The sequence below is a fragment of the Physeter macrocephalus genome, chromosome 4 (assembly GCF_002837175.3).
Source record: "Physeter macrocephalus isolate SW-GA chromosome 4, ASM283717v5, whole genome shotgun sequence".
In the NCBI taxonomy this organism is placed as follows: Eukaryota; Metazoa; Chordata; class Mammalia; order Artiodactyla; family Physeteridae; genus Physeter; species Physeter macrocephalus.
In genome coordinates this window covers 16,137,942-16,154,826 of record NC_041217.1, presented here as the reverse complement: position 1 = coordinate 16,154,826, position 16,885 = coordinate 16,137,942, and positions in this window count along the sequence as shown.

Below are 16,885 nucleotides of genomic sequence, written 5' to 3'. Positions count from 1 at the left end.
TTATTAGATGTGAGGTTTGTCTTCTCATTCTCTTGATATTGTCTTTCACAGAGTGGAAGTATTAAATTTTAATAGGTTCCAGCTTATCACTTGCTTCTTTCATGAATCATGCCTCCAGTGTCATATGTAAAAAGTTATCACCATCACCTTAGGTCTTTCTATGTTATCTATGATCCAGTTTGAGCTCTTCTGTGAAGAGTGTAAGGTCTGTTATTAGATTCATCTTTTGTATGTGGATGTCCAGTTGTTCTAGTACCATTGGTTGGAAAGACTATCTTTGCTTCATTGTATTGCTTTTATTCTTTTGTCAAAGCTCAGTTGACTATATTTATGTGGGTTTATTTCTGAGCTATTTTGTTCCATTGATCTATTTGTATATTCTTTCACCAATACCACACTGGCTTGATTATTGTAGCTATAATAAGTCATAAAGTCAGGCAGTGTCAATCCATCCACTTTGTTTTTCTCCTTTAATATTGAGTTGGCTATTTTGGGTCTTAGCCTTTTTCATATAAACTTTAGAAATAGTTTGTTGACATCCACAAGATAACTTACTGAGATTTTGATTGGGACTGCATCAATCTACAGAGTCAAGTTGGGAAAATCCGACATTATCAGATTATCAGAAAGACACAGTACTGAGTCTTTCTATCCATGAACATGGAATATCTCTCCATTTATTTTGTTTTTATTTCTATTTATCAGAGTTTTGTAGTTTTCCTCATATAGATCCTGTATATATTTTGTTAGACTTATACCCAAGTACTTCTCTCTTTTTTGGTGCTAATGTAACTGTTAATGTGTTTTTAATTTAAGGTTCCTTTTGTTCATTGCTGATACAAAGGAAAGAAATTTACTTTTGTATATTAACCTGTATCCTACAACCTTGCTATAATCACTTAATAGTTCCAGGAGTTTTTTGGTTGATTCTTTCAGATTTTCTACATAAATGATAATGTCATATATGAACAGAGACAGTTTTATTTCATCCTTTTCAACCATTATACATTTTCTTTTCTTTTCTTGTCTTATCACATTAGTTAGGATTTCCCGTATTATGTTGAAAAGCAGTGGTGGGAGGGTTCATCCTTGCCTTGTTCCTGATTTTAGGAGGAAAGCTTTAAGTTTCTCACCATAAGTACAATGTTAGTTGTAGGATTTTTATAGATGTTCTTTGTCAAGTTGAGAAGTTCTCCTCTACTCCGAGTTTGTTGAGAATTTTTAGCATGAATTGGTGTTGGATTTTGTCAAATGCTTTTCCTGCATTAATAGATACGTTCATGTGATTTTTCTTCTTTAGACTGTTGATATGATGTATTACATTAATTGATGTTTTGAATGTTTAACCAACCTTACGTATCTGGGATAAATCCTCCTTGATCATAGTGTATAAATATTTTTATACATTGTTGGATTAGATTTGCTAGTATTTTTAAAGGAATTTTGCATTTGTACTAATGCGAGATATTGGTCAGCAGTTTTCTTTTTTCGTAATGTCCTTGTTTTTTTAATAAATTTTAATTAATTTATTTATTTTTGGCTGTGTTGGGTCTTCGTTACTGTGTGCAGGCTTCCTCTAGTTGCGGCAAACAGGGCCTACTCTTTGTGGCGGTGCGCAGACTTCTCATTGCGGTGGCTTCTCTTGTTGCAGAGCATGGGCTCTAGGCACACAGGCTTCAGTAGTTGTGGCACACGGGCTTAGCTGCTCTGTGACATATGGAATCTTCCTGGACCAGCACTCGAACCCGTGTCCCCTGCATTGGCAGGTGGATTCTTAACTACTGTGCCACCAGGGAAGTCCCTCCTTGTTTGGTTTTGGTATTAGGGTAATGCCGGCCTCACAGAATGAGTTAGAAAGTATTTCCCCTGCTTTTATCTTTTGAAATTGACTGTAGGTAATTGATATAATTTCTTCCTTAAATGATTGATGAAATTAGTGAATTCATCTGAATCTGGTGTTTTCTGTTTCAGAAAGCTATTAATTATTGATTCAATTTATTTAATAGATATAGTCTTCAAATTGTTTCTTCTTGTGTGAATTTTGACAGATAGTGGCTTTTAAATAATTTTTCTATTTCATCTAGTTATTAAATTTGTGGGCATAGAGTTGTATAATAATACATACAAGAATAATATTTCTTTGTTATCTTTCTAATGTATCCATGGATAGGTAGTAATGTCTTCTATTTCATTTTTGATATTAGTAATTTGTGTTTTCTCCCTCTCTCTTTTTTTTTTTTTTTTTTGGTTATCTTGGCTAAAGGTTTATCAATTTTGTTGGTCCTCTCAAAAAATCAGCTTTCAACTTTGTTGATTTTCTCTATTCGTATCCTGCTTTCAATGTCATTGATTTCTGCTCTAATTCCTATTATTTCTTTTCTTCCCCTTGCTTTGGATTTCCTTTGTTCTTCTTTTTTTTTAGTTTCCTAAGGTGGAAGTTTAGATTATTGATTTTATATCCTTCTTCTTACCCAATATAAACATTTAATGCTGTAAGTTTCCCTCTTAGGAATGCTTTTGCTGAACACACAGATTTTGATAAACTGTATTTTCATTTTTATTTAGTTCAAAATACCTTTTAGTTTCTCTTGAGATTTCTTTTTTGACTCATGTGTTATCTACAAGTGTGTTGTTTAGTCTCCAAGTATTTTGAGATTTTTCCAGCTATCTTTCTGTTATTGATTTCTAGTTTAATTCCATTGTGGTCTGAGAACAGACTTGTATGGTTTCTACTTTTTAAAATTTGTTAAGGTGTGTTGTATGGCACAAAATGTGGCTTATCTTGGTGAATGTTCCATGTGAGCTTGAGAAGAATATGAGATCTGCTGTTGTTGGATGAAGTAGTATATTGATGTCAATTATATTCAGTTGATCGATGGTGATGTTAAATTCAACTATACCTTTACTGATTTTCTGCCTGCTGGCCTGTCCATTTCTGATGGACAGGTGTTAAAGTCTCCAACTACAATAGCGGATTTATCTATTTCTCCTTGCAGTCCTATCAGTTTTTGCCTCACATATTTTGATGCCTTGTTGTTAAGTGCATACATATCAAAGACTGTTATGTCTTCTTAGAGTATTGAACCCTTTATCATTATGTATTGCCCTTCTTAACCCTAAAAATTTTCCTTGTTTTAAAATCTACTTTGTCTGAAAGTAATACAGCTACTCTGCCTTTCTTCTGATTAGTGTTAGTATATTTTCCTCCATCCCGTTACTTTTAATCTATGTGTGTCTTTATATTCAAAGCAGGTTATTTGTAGACAACATATAGTTAGATTTTGCTTTTTGATCCACTCTAACAATCTTTCTCTTTTAACTGGTATATTTAGGCCATTGATGTTTAAAGTGATTATTGATATAGTTGTGTTAGAATCTACTGTATTTGTTACTGTTTTCTATATGTTGACCTTGTTCTTTGTCCCTTTTTTGTCTTCCACAATTTTTCTGCATTTTATGGTTTTTTTAATATTTATTTGTTTCCTTTTTTTAATTGAAGTTTAGTTGATTTACAATATTATATTAGTTTCAGGTGTATAATATAGTGATTCAAAATTTTTATAAATTATACTCCATTTAAAATTGTTACCATATAATGTCTATATTCCCTTGTGCTGTCCAATATATCCTTGTTGCTTATCTATTTTATACATAGTAGTTTGTACCTCTTAATCCCATACCATTATCTTGCCCCTACCCACTTCCCTCTCCCCAGTGGTAATCACCAGATTGTTCTCCATATCTGTGAGCCTGTTTTGCTATACACATTCCTTTGTTTTATTTTTCAGATGCTACATATAAATGAAAACATAGAGTATTTTTCTTTCTCTGTTTGACTTATGTCACTAAGCTTATGTCTCTAGGTCCATTCACATTGTTGCAAATGCTTTTTGTGGTTTCAATTGAGCATTTTATGTAATTCCATTTTCTCTCCTTTCTTAGCATATCAATTATACTTATTGTTATACTCTTTTGTGGCTGCTTTAAAGTTTGCAATATACATTGACAACTAACTCGAGTCTACTTTCAAGTGACACTATACCACTTCATGGTTAGTGCAAGTACATTACAAAAACAAAATAATCCTAATTCCTCTTGCCTGTCCCTTGCAGCATTGCTGTCATTCACTTTCACTTATACAAAGACTATAATCATTGAATATATTGTTGCTTTTATTATTTTGAACAAACTGTTACCTCTTAGATGAAGAATAAGAAAAATAAATGCTTTATTTTATCTTCACTATTCCTTTTGTAAAGCTTTTTTTTCCTTTATGTAGATCCAAGTCTCTGACCTATATTATTTTTCTTTCTTCTGAAGAATTTCTTTTAACATTTCTTGCAACCAGATGTACTGGCAACAGATTCCTTCAATTTTTGTTTGTCTGAGAAAGTCTTTATTTCTCTTTCACTTTTGAAGGATAATTTCACAGGGTACAGAATTCTAGGTTGGTAGTTTTTTCTCTCAACACTTTAAATATTTCACTCCACACTTTCTGAGGAGAAATCAGATGTAATGTTTATCTTTCCTCCTCTATAGGTAAGATTTTGCCCCTCTGGCTCTTTTGAAAATTTTTTTCTTTATCTTTGATTTTCTAAAGTTTGAATATGAATGTGTCTAGGTATAGTTTTTTCTCTCTTTTTTGTTGTTGTTTGTTTTTATTTGTTTGTTTTTACATTTATCCTGTTTGGTGTTCTCTGAGCTTTCTGGATCTGTGGTTTGGTGTCTGACATTAATTTGAAGAAATTCTCAGTCATTATTACTTCAAATATTGCCTCTGTTCCTTTCTTTCTTCCTCTTCTGTTATTTCCATTATGCATGTTACACCTTTTATAGTTGTCCCACAGTCCTTGGATATTCTATTCTTTTTTTCCCTCCTGTATTTCAGCTTTAGAAGTTTCCATTGTCAAATCCTCAAGCTTAGGAATTATTTCCTCAGCTGTGTCCACTCTACTAGTGAGCCCATCTCAAAAGCATTCTTCATTTTAATTACAGTGTTTTTGATCTCCAGTATTTCTTTTTGATTCTTTCTGAGAATTTCCATCTCTCTGATTACACTATCCATCTGCACTTGCATGTTCTCTACTCTTTCTATTAAATCCTTTAGCATATTAATCATATATTTAAAAAAATTCCTGGTCTGATAATTCCAACATTCCTGCCATATCTGATTGATTCTAATGCTTGTTCAGCCTCTTCATACTGTGTTTCTTTGCTTTTTAGTATGCTTTGTAATTTTTGTTGAAAGGTGAACATGACGCACTGGGTAAAAGAAACTGCAAGTTAATAGGCTTTTAGTGATGTAGGGGTAAGGTGTGGTGGGGAGGAGAACTGTCATATAGTCCTATGATTACGTCTCAGTCTTTTGATGAGCCTGTGCCCCTGGGCTGTGAATTTCACTAATGCATCTCAGTTTTTTACTCCCCATAGGTGGGACCAGATGGCTAGAAGGGTCTGTAGCTGGGTATTTCCCTTTCCTCAGGTAGTTAGTTTCTGATAAATCCCAATAGATTTGGCTCTAGCAAACCAGTTTCTCCTGCAGGCAGGCCTTGTTAAGAAAAACAGAATACTATGGCATGTTTAAAATAGTTCCTTTTCCCTTCCTCCTCCAGGAAGTATGAGAGTATTTGTCTCTGACATTCACAGCAAGGAACTGGTAGAGCTCCTGGAAATAAAACTCATAGAGGTATGAAGTCCTGTCTATGACTGGCTCTCGCTGGAGTTTTTATTTTTGGTTTTTTTTTTTTTTTTTTTGCGGTATGCGGGCCTCTCACTGTTGTGGCCTCTCCTGTTGCGGAGCACAGGTTCCGGACGCGCAGGCTCAGTGGCCATGGCTCATGGGCCCAGCCGCTCTGCGGCATGTGGGATCTTCCCGGACCGGGGCACAAACCCATGTTCCCTGCATCGGCAGGCGGACTCTCAACCACTGCGCCACCAGGGAAGCCCACGCTGGAGTTTTGAACTCTCAGATTTGTTCACACAGAGTCGCCAGCAATTTGTCAATTCCAGTTCAGTTTTCCCCAGTACTGGTTCCTGAAGCGGTTTCAGCTCTTGGGTTTCTAACTCCCATAAGTTGTATCTATCTATCTATGTCTCCAATTTTGGGGACGGCAGTTTGCCCTGTGATCTCACTTCCCTGATGAATCTAAGAAGAATTGATTTTTCAGTCTGTTCAGCTTTTAACCTGTTAGGATGGAGTGGTGATTTCTGAGCTCCATTCGTGCTGGATCGCAATCATTGGCTTTTGAATATCCATGTTACCTAGCTTATACTTCTTGGAAATGAGTCTGAATAAATGGCCATAGATTTAAGTACTGACTTAACAAAACTTCCTCCTGGTTTTTTTACTTGGATCTGCTGAATCAAGGGTGACCAATTGTAATGGTCTGATTTATCTTCATTTGCCACTGTATTTCAAAGAGTCTATGATATTGTGACCTGTGCCAAAGAAGTCTTTGAGGAAAAAAATGGAATTATTCTGTAAATAAACTGAGAGACGAATGGATAAGCAAATAAGTAATTCCTTCAGATCCCTCATATCCAAAAATCTACTGACACTATTAATACATCCAGAAATGTTTAATATCAAAATCCAATCTGAAAGCAAACAAGCAAACAAATTCTTTAGCTTAAAGATAAAGAGAATACACATTAAGCAGTAGCATCTGATTTGAAAACGTTTTAAATGATATACCAATACCCAGGCAGATACAGTAGTTTTCTTCATCAAGTCTAAGCTCTCCTTGTAGCCTCAATGAGGTAGTTTTGTTCTTTTTCTCTGCTCTCTGATAAATCTTGCCAGAGAGATTTCATTTGTATTGCAGACATATACATCACCTCTTCTGTACTTAATGCTACAAGTGAGATGTGCGCTTTTAAAAGTAAATCTTTTTTCTTTGGTTTGTGCAAATTTATCCACATTCTCCTTTGCTCCTCCTGTCACTTCTGGCACATAATCGCCCAGGGCCAGTCAGGCTTGGGGGATGTAATATGCAGCTCTTGAGCACGGACACAATTAATCACAGGATCAATTCTGGGCCATGTTCTGGTTATCATGTTCCAAGGTAACCAGCCCTAACAATTGGCTGTTCTAATTATCCCCGAAATAATTAATTGAATAAAATATGCAGCAGGTTAATTTTTTCATTATATAATATCAAGCAACTGTTTTTACTTTTATCCATATTATATTGAATTACTACTTTAAAGCTAAATAATTTTTTTAAAACTCAACTTTAGTGCAATGGAGGATAGGAGAAATTTGTTCTGTGATACCTAAAACATCTAGGATTCAATTGAATGGCAGAGATCTTAGCTCTCTTTTGGTTAGGTCAAACAAATGCACTGGTGGTATTTGCAAACATCTGGAAACAAGACATAAAAGTAGATTATTACTTAGACTCACACACATTGATGTGTCATTGTGCACGCACATTTGTACAATAGTGCATATTAGTTCCAAATATTTTAGGAAAAAAGTGAATGACAGTCCTTTACTAATTATTGTCATTTCATTTTTTTTCTTTAAATATCTTTTCTGGAGACCAAAAAGGCTACAAAGAAATGGAGAAAAAGCCATAATATCTCTAGTAGAATATTTTCATTGGTCATCACAATTCCTGATAAGAATGACTACCTTTTTGTTTGCTTGTTTGTACATGTGTGTGTAAGATTTTTGTTTCTCTTTGTAATACACCTGCAACACACCTGTACTGTGAAGATCTGAGCATGATTATTCTCCAGCAATTCCATCAAATAGTGAATGTGAGCAGAAATGAGAGGTGACTTTTAAAACTGTGCTATGTTAATCTCTTGGTTTGGAGTCCATATGCTTCCTAGTTGCCCTGACTTGATGAGCACAATTTAAATGTACAGTTTTCTTTCTAAAAAAAAAAAAAAAAATAGGCTAAGTAACTGGACAGAATCAGACGCAGTTTCCTTCCGATTTCAATTTGACTTGTGGTTCTTGCTGTTTACAGACTACTGGGATTCAGGGAGACTCACACATGAAATAGAGTTTAAGGAAGATTAGTTGCAGAAAACTCACTGTGGATATTAGAAAGTGGCCTTTGCACAGCTCATACAACATTTGGAAAAGCAAACATCTTCCAGAAGTTCTCTTGTGGTCTCTGACACCATCACTACATGTCGGTATGGTAAGCTCTTAGCTCTCTTGATCCAACAGTATTACATCTATCATGTATCAAGATGTGAAGGCAATTTATCTACTGAAAAGTTTCTCTTTGTAAGCCTCTAAGCAAATGATCAGAAGAATGTGGGTGACAATACCTTCTTCCTAAATACAGAGTTGAATCTCCAAGGCTCCTTTCTCTGAATAATTCTTCGATTATATTTTATACATTGAAAATCATTATTATAATTTAAAAGGTGTGACCAGGGAGGCTAACTACTTCAAATATTCCAAAATTCTCAAAAGAAACAGGTTGTTGTAGGCCAGTTGGGTGCCAACGGCCTGAAGGACAGAGGAAGATTCATGTATCTTTAAAGGCTATGTGGTTCTCCTATTAGCCACTTACCTACTTCCTTTGAGAAAGACAGAAGGGGGGAAAAAAAGATAAATGCTCACAGGAACTGATGATATCACACCGCGCAGCTGCTAATGCATATGGATGTGTCATGCAAATGTCCCCAGCAGAACCACATTCCTTAGTTTAAACCTGCAACCATATTCAGCAATAAAAGTTTCCAAATCAAACTGCTGACTCCTTTTTTTTCCTTATCAAAACACCCCAGCATACATCTTACCAGGCAGAGTAAATCAAAAGAACCAGCTGGAGTTACCAACTCTTGTTTTCCCCTGGTTATCAGGTGTGTGCTGCAATTTTGCAGATCAATTTGTGAGCTGAAATAAGGAGCTGTGGTCCACTCAACTCAAAATAAAGCCATTTGGGTAATGCTTGTGCTACTTTCCAAAGGCCTTATCTTTGCAAAGGGATATTGTAATTTACCAACTGATTGTTTTTTTTTTCCCCTCACTATAAAGATAGGTGCTGATTATACCTCTATCTGAATTTTAAAAAGATCTAGAGGAACTCAGAGGAATACTGAGTAATGGAACGTTGTTCTCTTGTCTTTATCTTTTCTATCCTTCTAGTTTTAAATTTTGCAGATTCTCTGATAACTTGATAGGAGAAGTAGATTCAAGGGAAGGACAGAAAAAAAAAGGAGAATAAGGAAAAAAGAAAAGAGGTGGAAGGAATTTGGGAGGCAATCTTGTCACATTAAATTTTCCAAAGCAGTGACATAGTTAGAACATACAGCTGTGAATTTATTGGGACATATACTTCTCCTCATACTGTGACTGCGTATTTATGGAAAAGTTCTGTACTGAGGAATGAAAAATGTCAAACAAGAAACTTCAACTGTTACCTGGAGGGGATCTTAAAAGGTAACTTGGGAGTGATTCACTCCAACTTTTTTATGGCTGGGAGAAGGAATACCACTTTGACAATTTTTTTATAGGGATGTATGCCGAAGCTAAGCACTTAGAAGAGCGAGGCAGTTGAGATTACATGCAGAAAGAGAAAATGAGTACGCATCCGGGGATTAACCCGCATTGGTCCTCTGCGGGGTGGGGGTGGGGGGCGGCAGGCTAGGCCTTCACTTTGAAGCCACCACTCCAGTGAAACGCCCTCAATTCTGAATGAAATTACTTAGGGTGAAATTGCATATCTGCAGGTGGCCTCGTCTGCCTGCGTGCGCTCTGGGTTTCTTGCTCCCCGCGGCCGGGACGTGACTGGCCCGGCTGCAAGATCGCCCCCTGAATTGCCTAGTCTTCCGTGAAAGGGCGTAGCCTCCTAAAAGTAGCCCCTCGTTTCCTGCACCCTGGCCTTCTGCGCTCCAAGAAGCGGGGAAACCCCTTCCTCTTTCTCAGACCTGGGGCCCTGGAGTTTGTGGTTTCGCCTCGGGGAGCCCGGGGCGAGGACGAGGAGGATGAGCGGAGGAAGGCCAGAGCCGCGAGAGGCAGCGGTTGCTCGTTCTCTTCACCGGGATTCTCGGCCACCGCTTTCACTAACAGAGAGGTCGGTCCATTCGAAAAGCCCCGGCTCGAGCCTTCAGCTTAGGCCCAAGGCAGGCTGGGTAGCAATGGCCTTGGGGATCTTCCCTCCCGTTCCCGCAACTCCCCGGCCAAGGGTCAAGTCGCATTAAAGGATGTAAGGAGCCCGCTCCACGAGCGGGACATTCATTTACTCTTTGTCTTTGTGTATTGCTTATACACCTATAGGCGAGAGAAACGTTCACAGCAAGAGAGCGAACTGTTGCGATCTGCACCCCCTCCCGCTCCTGGACGCAGGCAATTCCTCGCACGCATCTGGCGGCGCGGGCCCAGCGGCATCCGCGCGGCTCATATACATATTTCGAGGGGGAGGCCGGGCGGCCGCTTCATCGCCGGGTCAATGTGTTAATTAAAAGTTGCTGCGAGTTGGTCAGCACGCAGTCCCAGATGTGCTTAACAGCATGCAATTAACACACAAGGCAAATCTTTTCGAAGATACCAGAATTGAAGACCTCCCAAAGAAACTCCACCCTGCCCCCGCCCTGAACGTGAAATCGCAATGGCAAATAAGGGAAAAGTCATTAAAAGACGTAATTCAGTGTGGGCCGCCGTTTCTTGAAGGGGGTCGGGCTAGAAAAAAATTTCCCTACATCTATATATTTCAAAAATAAATAGCAAATTGATTTTGTTTTCCCCCTGCAGGACGTGCAGGCACGAGATCCGTTTCCCTGCGTTCCCACTCCATGTATATTAAACAGCGGGCGAGCGGCGGCCGCGTGGCGCGGTGACCTAGCGAGCGGCGGGAGTCCCCCAGTCTCCGCGCAGGTCCCCGCGCCGCCGCCGCCGCCGCCGATCGCAGAGGGGTCTCTTGCAGCCAGATTGGTTTCTACATCCAGGGATAATTACCGCACGCTCACTTGCCTGGCGTCCTTTATATTTTCAAACGTGCTGGGAGAGTGTCTGTGTGTGTGTGTGTGTGTGTGTGCGCGCGCGCGCGCGCGCGCGTTGATAGAGTCATTCTAGATAAAATATATTGATATGAAAAGTGTCGGAGCACAGGTTCCGGACGCGCAGGCTCAGTGGCCATGGCTCATGGGCCCAGCCGCTCTGCGGCATGTGGGATCTTCCCGGACCGGGGCACAAACCCATGTTCCCTGCATCGGCAGGCGGACTCTCAACCACTGCGCCACCAGGGAAGCCCACGCTGGAGTTTTGAACTCTCAGATTTGTTCACACAGAGTCGCCAGCAATTTGTCAATTCCAGTTCAGTTTTCCCCAGTACTGGTTCCTGAAGCGGTTTCAGCTCTTGGGTTTCTAACTCCCATAAGTTGTATCTATCTATCTATGTCTCCAATTTTGGGGACGGCAGTTTGCCCTGTGATCTCACTTCCCTGATGAATCTAAGAAGAATTGATTTTTCAGTCTGTTCAGCTTTTAACCTGTTAGGATGGAGTGGTGATTTCTGAGCTCCATTCGTGCTGGATCGCAATCATTGGCTTTTGAATATCCATGTTACCTAGCTTATACTTCTTGGAAATGAGTCTGAATAAATGGCCATAGATTTAAGTACTGACTTAACAAAACTTCCTCCTGGTTTTTTTACTTGGATCTGCTGAATCAAGGGTGACCAATTGTAATGGTCTGATTTATCTTCATTTGCCACTGTATTTCAAAGAGTCTATGATATTGTGACCTGTGCCAAAGAAGTCTTTGAGGAAAAAAATGGAATTATTCTGTAAATAAACTGAGAGACGAATGGATAAGCAAATAAGTAATTCCTTCAGATCCCTCATATCCAAAAATCTACTGACACTATTAATACATCCAGAAATGTTTAATATCAAAATCCAATCTGAAAGCAAACAAGCAAACAAATTCTTTAGCTTAAAGATAAAGAGAATACACATTAAGCAGTAGCATCTGATTTGAAAACGTTTTAAATGATATACCAATACCCAGGCAGATACAGTAGTTTTCTTCATCAAGTCTAAGCTCTCCTTGTAGCCTCAATGAGGTAGTTTTGTTCTTTTTCTCTGCTCTCTGATAAATCTTGCCAGAGAGATTTCATTTGTATTGCAGACATATACATCACCTCTTCTGTACTTAATGCTACAAGTGAGATGTGCGCTTTTAAAAGTAAATCTTTTTTCTTTGGTTTGTGCAAATTTATCCACATTCTCCTTTGCTCCTCCTGTCACTTCTGGCACATAATCGCCCAGGGCCAGTCAGGCTTGGGGGATGTAATATGCAGCTCTTGAGCACGGACACAATTAATCACAGGATCAATTCTGGGCCATGTTCTGGTTATCATGTTCCAAGGTAACCAGCCCTAACAATTGGCTGTTCTAATTATCCCCGAAATAATTAATTGAATAAAATATGCAGCAGGTTAATTTTTTCATTATATAATATCAAGCAACTGTTTTTACTTTTATCCATATTATATTGAATTACTACCTTAAAGCTAAATAATTTTTTTAAAACTCAACTTTAGTGCAATGGAGGATAGGAGAAATTTGTTCTGTGATACCTAAAACATCTAGGATTCAATTGAATGGCAGAGATCTTAGCTCTCTTTTGGTTAGGTCAAACAAATGCACTGGTGGTATTTGCAAACATCTGGAAACAAGACATAAAAGTAGATTATTACTTAGACTCACACACATTGATGTGTCATTGTGCACGCACATTTGTACAATAGTGCATATTAGTTCCAAATATTTTAGGAAAAAAGTGAATGACAGTCCTTTACTAATTATTGTCATTTCATTTTTTTTCTTTAAATATCTTTTCTGGAGACCAAAAAGGCTACAAAGAAATGGAGAAAAAGCCATAATATCTCTAGTAGAATATTTTCATTGGTCATCACAATTCCTGATAAGAATGACTACCTTTTTGTTTGCTTGTTTGTACATGTGTGTGTAAGATTTTTGTTTCTCTTTGTAATACACCTGCAACACACCTGTACTGTGAAGATCTGAGCATGATTATTCTCCAGCAATTCCATCAAATAGTGAATGTGAGCAGAAATGAGAGGTGACTTTTAAAACTGTGCTTATGTTAATCTCTTGGTTTGGAGTCCATATGCTTCCTAGTTGCCCTGACTTGATGAGCACAATTTAAATGTACAGTTTTCTTTCTAAAAAAAAAAAAAAAAATAGGCTAAGTAACTGGACAGAATCAGACGCAGTTTCCTTCCGATTTCAATTTGACTTGTGGTTCTTGCTGTTTACAGACCACTGGGATTCAGGGAGACTCACACATGAAATAGAGTTTAAGGAAGATTAGTTGCAGAAAACTCACTGTGGATATTAGAAAGTGGCCTTTGCACAGCTCATACAACATTTGGAAAAGCAAACATCTTCCAGAAGTTCTCTTGTGGTCTCTGACACCATCACTACATGTCGGTATGGTAAGCTCTTAGCTCTCTTGATCCAACAGTATTACATCTATCATGTATCAAGATGTGAAGGCAATTTATCTAATGAAAAGTTTCTCTTTGTAAGCCTCTAAGCAAATGATCAGAAGAATGTGGGTGACAATACCTTCTTCCTAAATACAGAGTTGAATCTCCAAGGCTCCTTTGTCTGAATAATTTTTCGATAATATTTTATACATTGAAAATCATTATTATAATTTAAAAGGTGTGACCAGGGAGGCTAACTACTTCAAATATTCCAAAATTCTCAAAAGAAACAGGTTGTTGTAGGCCAGTTGGGTGCCAACGGCCTGAAGGACAGAGGAAGATTCATGTATCTTTAAAGGCTATGTGGTTCTCCTATTAGCCACTTACCTACTTCCTTTGAGAAAGACAGAAGGGGGGAAAAAAAGATAAATGCTCACAGGAACTGATGATATCACACCGCGCAGCTGCTAATGCATATGGATGTGTCATGCAAATGTCCCCAGCAGAACCACATTCCTTAGTTTAAACCTGCAACCATATTCAGCAATAAAAGTTTCCAAATCAAACTGCTGACTCCTTTTTTTTCCTTATCAAAACACCCCAGCATACATCTTACCAGGCAGAGTAAATCAAAAGAACCAGCTGGAGTTACCAACTCTTGTTTTCCCCTGGTTATCAGGTGTGTGCTGCAATTTTGCAGATCAATTTGTGAGCTGAAATAAGGAGCTGTGGTCCACTCAACTCAAAATAAAGCCATTTGGGTAATGCTTGTGCTACTTTCCAAAGGCCTTATCTTTGCAAAGGGATATTGTAATTTACCAACTGATTGTTTTTTTTTTCCCCCCGGACTAAAGATAGGTGCTGATTATACCTCTATCTGAATTTTAAAAAGATCTAGAGGAACTCAGAGGAATACTGAGTAATGGAACGTTGTTCTCTTGTCTTTATCTTTTCTATCCTTCTAGTTTTAAATTTTGCAGATTCTCTGATAACTTGATAGGAGAAGTAGATTCAAGGGAAGGACAGAAAAAAAAAGGAGAATAAGGAAAAAAGAAAAGAGGTGGAAGGAATTTGGGAGGCAATCTTGTCACATTAAATTTTCCAAAGCAGTGACATAGTTAGAACATACAGCTGTGAATTTATTGGGACATATACTTCTCCTCATACTGTGACTGCGTATTTATGGAAAAGTTCTGTACTGAGGAATGAAAAATGTCAAACAAGAAACTTCAACTGTTACCTGGAGGGGATCTTAAAAGGTAACTTGGGAGTGATTCACTCCAACTTTTTTATGGCTGGGAGAAGGAATACCACTTTGACAATTTTTTTATAGGGATGTATGCCGAAGCTAAGCACTTAGAAGAGCGAGGCAGTTGAGATTACATGCAGAAAGAGAAAATGAGTACGCATCCGGGGATTAACCCGCATTGGTCCTCTGCGGGGTGGGGGTGGGGGGCGGCAGGCTAGGCCTTCACTTTGAAGCCACCACTCCAGTGAAACGCCCTCAATTCTGAATGAAATTACTTAGGGTGAAATTGCATATCTGCAGGTGGCCTCGTCTGCCTGCGTGCGCTCTGGGTTTCTTGCTCCCCGCGGCCGGGACGTGACTGGCCCGGCTGCAAGATCGCCCCCTGAATTGCCTAGTCTTCCGTGAAAGGGCGTAGCCTCCTAAAAGTAGCCCCTCGTTTCCTGCACCCTGGCCTTCTGCGCTCCAAGAAGCGGGGAAACCCCTTCCTCTTTCTCAGACCTGGGGCCCTGGAGTTTGTGGTTTCGCCTCGGGGAGCCCGGGGCGAGGACGAGGAGGATGAGCAGAGGAAGGCCAGAGCCGCGAGGCAGCGGTTGCTCGTTCTCTTCACCGGGATTCTCGGCCACCGCTTTCACTAACAGAGAGGTCGGTCCATTCGAAAAGCCCCGGCTCGAGCCTTCAGCTTAGGCCCAAGGCAGGCTGGGTAGCAATGGCCTTGGGGATCTTCCCTCCCGTTCCCGCAACTCCCCCGCCAAGGGTCAAGTCGCATTAAAGGATGTAAGGAGCCCGCTCCACGAGCAGGACATTCATTTACTCTTTGTCTTTGTGTATTGCTTATACACCTATAGGCGAGAGAAACGTTCACAGCAAGAGAGCGAACTGTTGCGATCTGCACCCCCTCCCGCTCCTGGACGCAGGCAATTCCTCGCACGCATCTGGCGGCGCGGGCCCAGCGGCATCCGCGCGGCTCATATACATATTTCGAGGGGGAGGCCGGGCGGCCGCTTCATCGCCGGGTCAATGTGTTAATTAAAAGTTGCTGCGAGTTGGTCAGCACGCAGTCCCAGATGTGCTTAACAGCATGCAATTAACACACAAGGCAAATCTTTTCGAAGATACCAGAATTGAAGACCTCCCAAAGAAACTCCACCCTGCCCCCGCCCTGAACGTGAAATCGCAATGGCAAATAAGGGAAAAGTCATTAAAAGACGTAATTCAGTGTGGGCCGCCGTTTCTTGAAGGGGGTCGGGCTAGAAAAAAATTTCCCTACATCTATATATTTCAAAAATAAATAGCAAATTGATTTTGTTTTCCCCCTGCAGGACGTGCAGGCACGAGATCCGTTTCCCTGCGTTCCCACTCCATGTATATTAAACAGCGGGCGAGCGGCGGCCGCGTGGCGCGGTGACCTAGCGAGCGGCGGGAGTCCCCCAGTCTCCGCGCAGGTCCCCGCGCCGCCGCCGCCGCCGCCGATCGCAGAGGGGTCTCTTGCAGCCAGATTGGTTTCTACATCCAGGGATAATTACCGCACGCTCACTTGCCTGGCGTCCTTTATATTTTCAAACGTGCTGGGAGAGTGTGTGTGTGTCTGTGTGTGTGTGTGTGCGCGCGCGCGCGCGCGCGCGTTGATAGAGTCATTCTAGATAAAATATATTGATATGGAAAGTGTTGGCGGAGACAATATCATCATTGCCCCCAGCGGAGAAGCCGGTCCAGGTTTCAATCGCCCGAGGCTGCTTCTGCCAGCTTGCGCCCGCCCTTAGTTTTTAGCCCCTTGCACTCGGTTCTCAGGCCTCCACGAGTCAGTTTGCTTCTATTTGTCTTTTAATTCGGGTTGACTCATTTAATGTTTTTTTCTTACCTCTCAGAGCCAAACAAAGACCTCGATCTGCACACACACACACACACACACACACACACACACACACACACACCACTCTGCAACTTCCTCACTTCCCGGGGCTTGCGGAAGCCAGGTGAGGACTTGGTGCCCCATTGGCCACCTTGAGGCCACAAGTAAACTTCTTGGTTATCATCCTAGACTTGTGTCTTAGGATGGTTTGGTTTCAGAGATGACATGTGATTCCATCACCAACACCACACAAGGGGACGGGAGTAACCATTCTAATCAATTAATTGTATGTGTCGTATCTAAAGGGCGTGCCTTATTGATGACACCTAATGAAGCAAATAATGGATTTGCAGTATCTTGGCT